This window comes from Microchirus variegatus (genome assembly GCF_963457635.1).
Source record: "Microchirus variegatus genome assembly, chromosome: 20".
NCBI lineage: Eukaryota > Metazoa > Chordata > Actinopteri > Pleuronectiformes > Soleidae > Microchirus > Microchirus variegatus.
This window is the reverse complement of record NC_139821.1, coordinates 14883544-14891566: the sequence shown is the minus strand read 5'-3', so window position 1 is coordinate 14891566 and position 8023 is coordinate 14883544.

Genomic DNA, 8023 nt, shown 5'->3' with positions numbered 1-8023 from the left:
TTGGCTGGAACAAGTTTCTGATAGTTTGAGCATGAAACAGACTTACAGTATTATCAGCCAGACGGAGATCTGTTTTTGATCAGTAATAATAAAGTAACATGTGCAGTGTACTTAGTGTGAGGATTATTAAACATAAGAAGTTGATCACTATATACACACAGCCTCATTTCTGGTGCCATATCTTAGAGCCCATTAAACACTGTTATTACACAATCTGGACACACTGACACGCACGCATGATTCTTGTATTTGTATTTGTATATAGTCCACGTTATTTGCATGTTTGTGTTTGTAGCACTGCATCATATAAAGCCCGATAACCTCAGAGTGACACAGGACTGAAGGACTTTCCTCTGATAAGAGGTTAACGAAGGACAGGACAGCTCTGCTCACCAGGGTTCAAGTAATCTGCAGCAGCAGCTCAAACGACTAAGATCTGGGGGAAAAAAAATCTTCTGAGAAATCAAGGGATGATGAAAACTGGCTTTGGCAAAGGCAACTTTGATTGGCTCAGAGTTTGAAACAGGATTCACTCCAGCTTTGATGAGACTGGTCTGAAACTTCCATTTTGAAGCCTCCAGAATCCAGAAAGATACTAATTTGTTTGACTTTGTTTTTTAAATTAATTACTTTTAATTCGTTTTTTAGAGTGGATTTGCTAGTTTTTGTTTTGTTTTACTTTTTATAATATTTGCCAGGTGCAAGATTCAAAAGGGTGATCATAAGTATTGTGTCTCAAATACAACCTTTCAAAATTGCTGGCAGAGAAATAATAAATACACTTCATATGAACCTGTAAGGATTATGTATGAGATAAATTTACAAGATGAAAACTTAACACAGTTCCACTACAATTTTTATTAGTTTTAATTTGTTTTGCCAACGCACAACTCAGTTTCAGTTAGTTATCGGGTAGTTTTTATTTTATTTCAGTTTTTTTTCACTTTTAGTTTTTCATTAGCTATAATAACATTGGTGCCATATTGACATTTTCACATGCAACCAGACACTTATGGATGATACCAGCTGTCAGAGTCGGCCCCCTGGTGGCTATTCACTATAATTTCACTTCCTATATGGCTTCAGCAGGGAACAGAAAGACTATGTCCATTTTTCTTGTCTCTGGTCTTGACACAAAACAAATCACTTCCTTTATGTCTTCACTATACTGAGAAACAGTGGAGCTGACGGACTTAATCAGCATTGACTGAACTCACACGGTGATGCTTATGTTTTAATTAACAACAATCTCAGTTTTCAGTTTCAAAAAGGATTAAACCCAGCTTCATAAATTATTAAATTTTATTCTTCATTCATTGTTCAGAATGTGAGGATCCGTCGCTGAATTCCAGCTGAGCTCATGCCTCTTTCTTCTGCTCCTCGACCAGTTACTGTCACTATTTTAGCTCTTTATACAACACCTCTCGCTACATCATCATCATCATCATCATCATCATCATCCACAGTAAACAACTCTCTGCACAGTGGGGTGCTGCTGCTGCGACTGAAGCATCTCAACTGATTGGATTTAGTCCTACTTTAATTTTAAAGTAAGAGTTTTGCTTCTCACAGTTTCTTCTTCTTCTGATTTGTGTTTTGTGACAAATCACATCGAGACATAGAGGGGGATTTGGAGAGCAGGTATAGGTCAACTCAGGAGTGAAGGGCGGAAGGTTCAAACTCCCTGGACCATCTGGGAAATAATCCTCCATCAGGAACCAGTGACTCTTGACTTGACCTTTTAGCACTTCTCTTTTACAGATCGTTTATGAAAGAAGTTACACTGACTACACTATGTGGTCGACTCATTTAGGTGAGAATGAGAGCTTAAATGTAGAGGAAACTGGGCTGTCACAGCAGTACGAGATGGTGAATCTTGAATAAAAGAAGAAGACACACAAACACACACACACATTCTTGTACTTGCTGCATACTGAGGACTGGGTTGCTGACAAAGTGAAGACCAGCATTTCCATTTTATAAATCAACACAATTACAAATATCTACTTCATGAATGACATCTACAAAGAATTACTGGTTGCATTACCATTTTTGACCAAAATGTTTGGTCCAAAATTTGACAAAAGCATATACTATGTCGCCCAGAATAAAAAAAAAAAAGGAAAGACGTTTTTTTGTACAAAATTTGACAAAAACATCATACTATACTATATTGTCCAAAATTTGAAAAAAAAAATGACAAAAAACAAATGGACCCAAAATTTTACCCAAAATTTTACAAAAACGTCATACTATACTGTCATCCAAAATTTGAAAAAAAAATTGACCCAAAAATTTTCATCCAAAATTTGACAAAAACGTCATACTATACTGTCGTCCAAAATGTAAAAAAATCTTTGACAAAAAAATGTTGGTCCAAAATTTGACAAAAAGGTCCAAAATTTGATTGTTTTCTTTTTTTTTTGACAAATTGAGCATGTTATAGCAACCTAAGAAAGTGATTTCAATCAAAACAAAGTGAGGACCGGCCAAAATGTCCTCACTCTGTAAAAATGACCTCACTTTGTTGGTTAAAAACCCTCAAGTACAAGAACACACACACACACACACACATACACAGAAAGAGGTCACAGCTCAGAGAGTTTAAGTCAGATCTGAGCTCGGGTCGACTCCCTGCAGCTTTGCTGTTCATTTGGAAGACGAGCAACAGTGGCAGATTAGAAACAAGCAGCCAGACAGATAAACAGGAGAACATGCAGCAACGCTCCTCCAGACTCTGAGACCCCCTGTAGCTCGTCTGAGCTTCCACTTGATCTATGCTGCAGGACGTGGCTGCAGTAACCATCAATAACCACTAAGACAGTGATGAGTTGCTATTGTTCTGAGAAAAGAGTGGATGAGAGGAAAAGCGACCTGGTGACTTCTGAAGTTAGGAAAGATGTTCTAGATTTTATTCTTGTTATTAGTTCTTAATATTTGTTCCTTTTTTTTAAATTAGCAACTTACATTCCTAATCACCCTGGCGCCCATAATTTGTCTACAGAGTGCTCCTCATTATATCTTTGTTGAACCTAACCTCCCCAAGGTCAACTCGAGGTATCAGCAGAGAAAGGCGTCAGACATCTTCACCTGACGTCTTTTCTCCTCTCCTCCATTGTCAGAATCTCCACGACACGGCCCACCACTTCACCCTTTAAGGTACGCACCAAGAAAAATGTATTTATATTGTAATTATTTTTATTTTATTTACTTATGATAACAGTAACGTGAAATTAGACCCTACAGTATTTCAGATACAGGCCTCTACCAAATGGTTGAGACGTCTGTTCATAATAAACCTGGTTTGCATAATTTATAAAGTACAACATTCAGAACAAGTCACATTAAGTGTTAGTGAGTTCAGCTTGATGCATTTTTCAATGAGATATAGTGACTTAAAGTGTGGTCGACCAAAAGGGTTAATATCAAGTTAAAATGATTTATGTCTGTATTTTTTGTGTTTGTGTGTGCGTGTGCGTGTGTGCGTGTGCATGTGCGTGTGCGTGTGCGTGTGTGTGTGTATTTTCTGGATGCGATTTTAGGTCTTTTACTAAGATTTAATCCAGAGAAGTCCACCCTTCCATCAACAGAGATGAGGATGATTCATGGAGAGCTAAAAAAACAAAACAAAAAAACATGATTTATTTTTTAACTTTAAGTTTAAAGCATTAGTCTGCAAATTTAATGTATCTAAAAAATAATCAAATGTTTAATAATCATCAATAATGTCTCATTTTTATTCTATAAAATAATGGTTGTCTCAGTAATATACTGCAGTTGAGAGCTGTACAGGGATACAGCACTCTCTTGTGGTTGTCATGTGTCACTGCACTTATTATATGCCATCAAAAAGATTTACATTGATGCACTATGTGTGAACTGTCATTCTTTTATCCTCAGTTTCTGCCCAACTGAAAAATAATTTCACCTACATTTTACCCACTGAACCTTTTTAACTAATGAGGTGAGGAAAACATTGCTGAGTCATGTTAACAACATGCAGCACCACAACTGTGTGGACAGCTCCCTCTCAGCCTCAGCACCGTTTCTGATCAGCACTATTCAACATGTGAAGAACATGGGTCTGACTATAATGATACATGAGGTCCTCTCTTAGGCACAATGCAAATGACTCTACAGTTAGTGTTATTGAGCCATTTCTTCAGCTTCATGTTATGTTTATTAGCTTCTTAAAACTTGTGTCTGTGGCATGTTATAAAAATGCAAAGAACATTGTAAATATATATTTTTTAAGTCCTGAATGTTCTGGAAGCAACAAAACAAAAACAAAACAAAAGTGGAAGATAATAATAATAATTTTATATACAGCAGAAACACTATCCCTGATGATGACTCAGCATTCACAAATAATAAAGAAAAAAACCCCCTCAGAATGGAAAGTAGGTCCAACGATAATGCACTTTCATTCCCAGAGTCATTACAATGTCATGAAAACACACAGACACACACACACAGACACACACACACACACACACACACACACACACACACACACACACACACACACACACACACACACACACACACACACACACACACACACACACACACACACACACACACACACACACTTTGTGAAGTGCAAAGTCACTGACGAGGTTTCACGGATTTAAGAGAAAAAGAGGTTTACAGAGAATTACTTTACAGGCATTGGGTTACACAAGGTCCACTTAAGAATACACACAAACTAAAGTCATATCCTGACATTTGTGTGTGTGTTGTAAGAAGGATGAGTGCAATCATGGCCATTAAATTGTAACTCTACCCTCTTCACATGTCTGATTTGAATAAATCCAATTTCTTCCTTGCCGTCGCACATCGCAGAAGTTTGGGTGGATAATCCCAATAAATGTCTCTTTGGTTTCATCGAGCAGCCTTTTTATACATATTGCTGGGTGAAAAGCTGAGAATTAATCCTCATTACACAATGAGGCAAAAGCTGTTTGGCTGTACGGTGAGTTGACACACTGCTTACAGTATGTGTGAACCTTTGTCATGTGACGACCACCACACATAATGTAATGCTATAATGATATTTTGTAACATTTAAATCAGGTCGGCTGTGGTTTGTGCATGTGTGCAGTTTGACAGTGCAGTGCTTTATGCAAACTGACTGCAAACTTATTGTGCGTTCAATCAGAATAGGAGAGATTACAGAGTGGCCCCCAAACTGCATTATACTGTATATTCAACACGAGTACACGTATACAAAGGAGCAGCGATGCATATTTGTTTATTATATACAATATTCACAATAATCTCATTTAACATGACCTACAGCTGCTCCTAATAGAAGAAAGACATGGACTCTAAAGTTACTCTGTCTCTGTTTGTGACAGGATATTTCAACAATGCATGAAAATGGTAAATAATCTGTATTTATACAGCGCTTTTAGTGTGTTTATGTGGTTGATCTCTGCTGAAACATCGCTGTAAGTTATTGTCTGTGAGCTGAGAGTTAAATAATGAGATCATTTGTTATCAGGATAAATACATTTGTTTGACTATGTCGGCTGTTGTCAAGGAGACTAACACACAGGGTCAAATGTGTACATTGACTTTTGATGACCACTCAAAGCTGCTTTACACTTCAATTTCAAGCACATCTACTGTGTGTGCAGAACATTTCCTGTCACACATTTTTAATACCCTTTCACATACTGCAGGCACAGCCATCAGGAGCAATTTGGGGTTCTTGTCCAGGGACTTGTCAACATTTACACTAATAGAGCCAGGAAACAAACCCACAACCTTCCATTTGAAAGATAACTCACTCTAATGCTGAGCTGACGTCGCCCCGAAATAAAAACAACACAATCATTTCGTTCACAGTTAAAACTGCGTTTTAACTGCATCCATTCAGCCTGTTTTTATGAGAACAGCTTTCTCCCACATTTAAAATAGTGGCCAGTAAATCGGTTTTCTTTTAATCCCAAAGCAACAACAATGCCTTCATTCTCAGATTTTTAGAGAATTCAACCGTGTTTGAATGAATCATTTATTTCCCCCAGATAAATACGTTTCTTATTATGTTACAGAACTTTCAGTCAAATTTGACAAATGGTGGCGGTGCCCTAAGACTTTATACTGCAGTACTATTTGCTGCAGATTTAACTGTCACATTCATGTTGAACAGTTGCTGTAAGGGTCAGGTTTATGCCTGAATAAGTTACCCACTCACATTCACTCACTAAATCCTCTAGGAGGCAGTGTGTGACTGCAGCTTCATCATCAGAGAGAGAGCAGGGCTCATGAATTCCTGCTAATAAATTAACTGATTATGATGTCAATTATTGATTTATTTATTTAAACACTGTTTTGTTTGCTTTTTCCACACATACACACTTACTATGAAACAGCAGCACGGCAATCCTGCAATTTTAAAGGAAAGTTTAGGGTTTTTTGGGCTGAGATGGGGAAGATAACACATATAACCTAAACCTAAGATGACTAAGAAAAGGCTGTATGACAAATGTACGTGAAAAGTGGGCATAGACTTCCAGTTTGCAGAATGAATCAGAACAGGAACTAAGACATTGTTCAATAGCCACTAGGCCACACTGCTGAAATTGGTGATTTGTGAATTTGATTGCTTGATTTATAACACCAGTAAACATTTTGCTGAGGATGTAATGGTCTTGAACGCTGGTTTCAGGTCTTCTCCACCAGAACTTGATATCAGTTTTGTAAACAATGTTCTCATTTAGAAGAAAACAGATAATAAAGCTGTTTCAAAGCCTTGCAACCAGAAGACTTTGTCAACTTTATATATATGTACAGGGCCGGCCCAAGGCATAAGCGAACTAAACCGCTGCTTAGGGCCCCGTGACCACTAGAGGGCCCCCAAGAGCAATTAACTCAAAAAAATAAATAACAGTTTGGATTGCTGTAGGTTATTCAGAATTTTTCTCCACATTTTTACCAAAGCTTTTTCACACTTTTTACATAGTTGTCAGATGTGATTATTTGACTTTATATTTTATTTATAAACCATTTTTATTACCTTGTTCCGGTTGCCTCTGTTGATTTACATTATTATTTAAGTATTTGTTTATTTGATTTAATGCTATTTTTTTTTTTTACATATAAAAGTCAAATATTTGTATTACAGGAGTGTAAGATTGTGCACATTTTTCGATTTTCTGACCTTAACATCTTAATATTTTATTTATAAACCGTTTGGTTTTATATATTGATTCTCTGTGTCGCCAGTTGGGGGAGTTGCTGATTTTGTCAATTATTAATTGATAGACTTTTCTGTAAGTTTGCAAATCTGGTGCCTGCTTCCATGCAACAAAAAGTTCTCACATTTAGTTTTACAAGTGCATTTGTATTCGTGACAGAGTAGAATAAGTAGAATATCTGTAGTATGGTAGGTGTGTGAATCAATAATTATTATTATTAGCAGTAACAGAGGACCCCAAAATCACATTTTGCTTAGGGCCCCGTGGAGGCTTGGGCCGGCCCTGTATATGTATATGTAGTCTATGGCAGTATTTCCCAAGCTTTCGTTACGACAATCACAACATCAATCGTGACAGGAGCAAATTTGCGTTTCATTTTAACGACTCATTTCCAGCCATTTTGAATTTTGAACAAGTAAACTTAATTTTATGCGTGATGTCATTTAAAACATACACATATACATTTCTGCAACTTCTATTTGGGAAGTATATCTCTGCAAATCTCTCCAAGTATTTTATACCAATTTCATATTTAAATTAATATCCTGGGTTTCTATTTTACTTTAAAAAAATTAGTTTTCCCTCATAATATTTTATTAATAAACATATAATCTAATGTGTGCAGCAGCGTGCACACCCGCACTAACCCCTAACTTTACATGATCCTGATTGGTGGAGACGCAGTCAGTGAGGGTGGCGCAAAGCATGGGGTTAATTAGCATAACAATCCCGCCTCATAAATGTACCGGCGGCCTCACCTGATGTTGCTGAGGGTATCACACACTCACAGAGGAGGAGAGGAGAGGACACGGTGGACA